The sequence below is a fragment of the Chrysochloris asiatica genome, unplaced genomic scaffold, assembly GCF_000296735.1.
Source record: "Chrysochloris asiatica unplaced genomic scaffold, ChrAsi1.0 scaffold00020, whole genome shotgun sequence".
NCBI classification, from domain to species: Eukaryota; Metazoa; Chordata; class Mammalia; order Afrosoricida; family Chrysochloridae; genus Chrysochloris; species Chrysochloris asiatica.
The window spans coordinates 28,888,657-28,892,085 of NW_006408538.1; positions in this window are offsets into that span (position 1 = coordinate 28,888,657).

Consider the following 3,429-nt stretch of genomic DNA (forward strand, 5'->3'; position numbering starts at 1 on the left):
CGGGAGAAAGATGAGGCTTTCTGCTCCTGTAAAGATTTACAGCCTCGGAAACCCTGTACAGGGTCGCTATGGGTCAGAACCGACTCAATGGCACTTAACAACAATAACAACATGCTATTGTAATCGGTTCAGACTCAATAGTCACCCTGTATAAGGTTTTCGAGGAGCAGGTGATGGGTTTGAACCACCAACCTTGTGGTCAGCATCCCAATGCTATAATGCCAACTTACAACTAAATGAAAATAAAAAACAACAAAAAGTCATTGTGTAATACTAAAAGTACAGTCATATGGTAAACGTAGTTTGTTCAGAAGTCTTGATTTCTGTCCTGTTTTTAAGATGTTATCAGCCCATGACCATTATGATATCCGTTAATGATCATTGACTTTCTAGTAGCCCCACATGTCAGCATACTCTGGAGTAGAGCCCAAGTAGAAGCTAAGAACGTCTACTTGTATAAAGTATGGACAGCTGAGGAAGTATCCCAGGCGCGAGGAGAGGTTTGGATGGTTAAGCACTCACTGGCTAACTAAAAGGCCAGCAGTCCAAGCTCACTAGCCACTTCTAGTGTGGTGCTGTGGGTTAATGCGCTGGACTGCAAAGTCGATTTGAACCACAAGGTTGACAGTTCAAGCTCACCAGTCACTTCTTGGAAACCCTGTACAGGGTCGCTATGGGTCAGAACCGACTCAACGGCACTTAACAACAACAACAAGAAGTCACTTCTCACAAGAAAGCTGCAATAGCAGTCTGCTTCCCTTGGAAACTCTATGGAACAGCTGCACTGTGTCCTAGAGGGTCACTATGCGCTGGAATTGTCTCAGTCACACTGAAGGGTTTCAGAGGAGGTTTGTGATGTGGGCAGGAGTTTCTTTCCCACTGTACAATAAGCACTGGACTACTAACCACAAGGATGGTGGATGAAAACCGTTTCTCGGAAACCCTATTCAAAGTGTGTATGAGTCTGAGTCGGTGACGTTTACCAAGAGTCTTCTGATTTGGGCAGTGGTTCTTATTAGTTGCTACAAAGTAAGTTATGGTTTGTGACCACTCCGTGTGTGCAGAACAGAAGTGTTGCAAAGCATTTTCTTGGCTGTAACCTTTCAGGAGGAACCAGTCGCTGGAGAAGGATATCATGTTTGGTAAGGTGGAGGGTCAGAGAAAAAGAGGAAGAAGCCCCCAACGAGATGGAATGGCCAAGTAGCAGCATCAATGGATTCAAGTGTGGCAACAGTAGTGAGGTTGGCCCAGGATTGGGCAGTGTTTCGTTCTGCTGTGCATAAGATCACTACGGGTCGGTACCGACTTGATGGCCCCTGACAACAACAACAACAACAACAACAACAACAACACCCTTTCAGAAGCAGATTGCCAGTCCTTTCTTCTGCAGCCCTGCAGGGGTAGAGTTTTTAATCAACAAACTTTTAGCTAATCATCAAGTGCTTAACAACTTGTATCACCCATGGTACCTAGGGTGCACTAAATAAATACATACTCACATTCTCAGGAAGACAGAAAAGGAAGGAAGGTGATGAGGAAAAGCTTTTAATTCAGCAACAAAACAGACCTGTTTGTGTTTTCTGCTAGAGAATTTTTTGGTTTGGGAACATCCCCATTTAGATAATCATACTCTTCTCAGAGACTAAGTGAAGAAAGGGCCGGAGCCAATCAGCTAAATTTCCCCAATAGGAAATTTCAGTCGCATTTTTAAAGTCATTATTGTTGTTGTTGCGCCTTCAAGTCGGTTCCAACCCACAGCAACTCTACACAGGGTTTTCAAGGAGCGACTGGTGAGTTTGAACCACCAACCTTGCGGTTCAAATGAACCTTGTGGTCCATTCCCCTTTAAAACAAGCTTTCTCTCCTAAGAAACTCTATCCTCTAGTCAGTATTAGCTCTGCAGGCTGGGATTCAAAAGAAAAACTTGGCCAAAACAAACCTAAAAAGAAAAAAGAATACGTATCATGTATGTATGTGTGTGTGCGTATGTGTATAACATGAAGACACACATGGTACATTCATTGATATTTATATCCACTTGGGGAATAAATTATAATTTCCAACCTGCCTCTGGTATAAAGAGTTCAATATATTAACAGAGGTTATTATAAATATGCTAAGCAAATGGAGTTAATGAAAACCATTTCCTACTGGAAAGGAGGGTATGCAGTATGCAGATCTTCAAAGAAACCATCTAAAAGTTTATTACAAATTCTCATAAAGCCTTCTGTAAGATCATGCAATGCGTGAGCATCTGTCTCCCTCTAGAATTCCAGTTTAAAACCAGCAAAGGTAGCAAGAAGCATTCAGGTCGGGATCTCTGCCGATGGATTTTACACACTGGCACCATTAAAGTCAAAGTGAAATTGCTTGCTTCAAACTGGATGTTATCCATCTTTCATCAAATGCAACTATTTTTTAAAGAAATGCTACTTATACATTTGGAATCAGACAGACTTTTGGGGAAAACGCTTAGAAAGGTTATTTGTTCTTAGTAGTTTGTGGGAGATAGTGACGTGAGGAAAAGAAAGTCATACAAAGCTAACCATAAAAGGCCTCAGGCAATCAATCAGTAATTTAAATTTAAAATTCCACATAGTGTTTTAAAGGAATGACACTGAGAATGATTCTGGCTACTAATATACAAGTGAATGCATATAAGCCTGTGTTTCAAGACTCAGAGACTACAACTCAAAACTAATATCACTGTGTTCATGCATTTTGACTCCTTCTCGGCAAAGCCCCTGGGGGGAAAAAAGATTAACACTTTTTCTACAATAACTTGCCCACACTTCACAAACAGTGTATGGAAATGAGGAAATTAAGTAAAATAGTTCTGGTATGGGGGTGGGGGAAGGGTTCACACTTAGAAAAAAATGTATAGTATGCATGATTTGTGCAAAAATATGATAATTCTTAGTCTTTTGGGAGCCATGGCTGGTACCAATATGCCTCAGGCAAAACTGGAGCAGAGAACCTTGTCCCCCATGGTGGTCTCACCTAACCAAAATCTTAAGTGTTTTATCAGATCCTTAGGCTCTGAGAAAGCTTGGCCACTGGTAGATCAAATATAAATTCATTCTTTGAGGCTCTTTGCTAAAAGCATTGTATCATGAGCATTTCCATTTGGCTTTTTTTTTTTTTTGATATTACAAATCAATCTGTAATAATGTTCACCCCATAATGACATTTTCTAAAGACTTCCTGATGATGGAATGCATTAAAGAGTGAGACTGCCCAAGATAAACAAAACAATGGTCTCATGCCCTGATTGGATCCCTCAAGGCCCCTTTTCCTCTGGGTGAAGCCCTAAGGCCAAGAGTCTTACAGAACCTTCTATGTGGCCTCAGTTCCACTGAGAATCCATCTTACATTAGAAGCAAATACCTTATTCTACACTTTCTCTCCTGGAGTCCTGGTGTGGTGCTG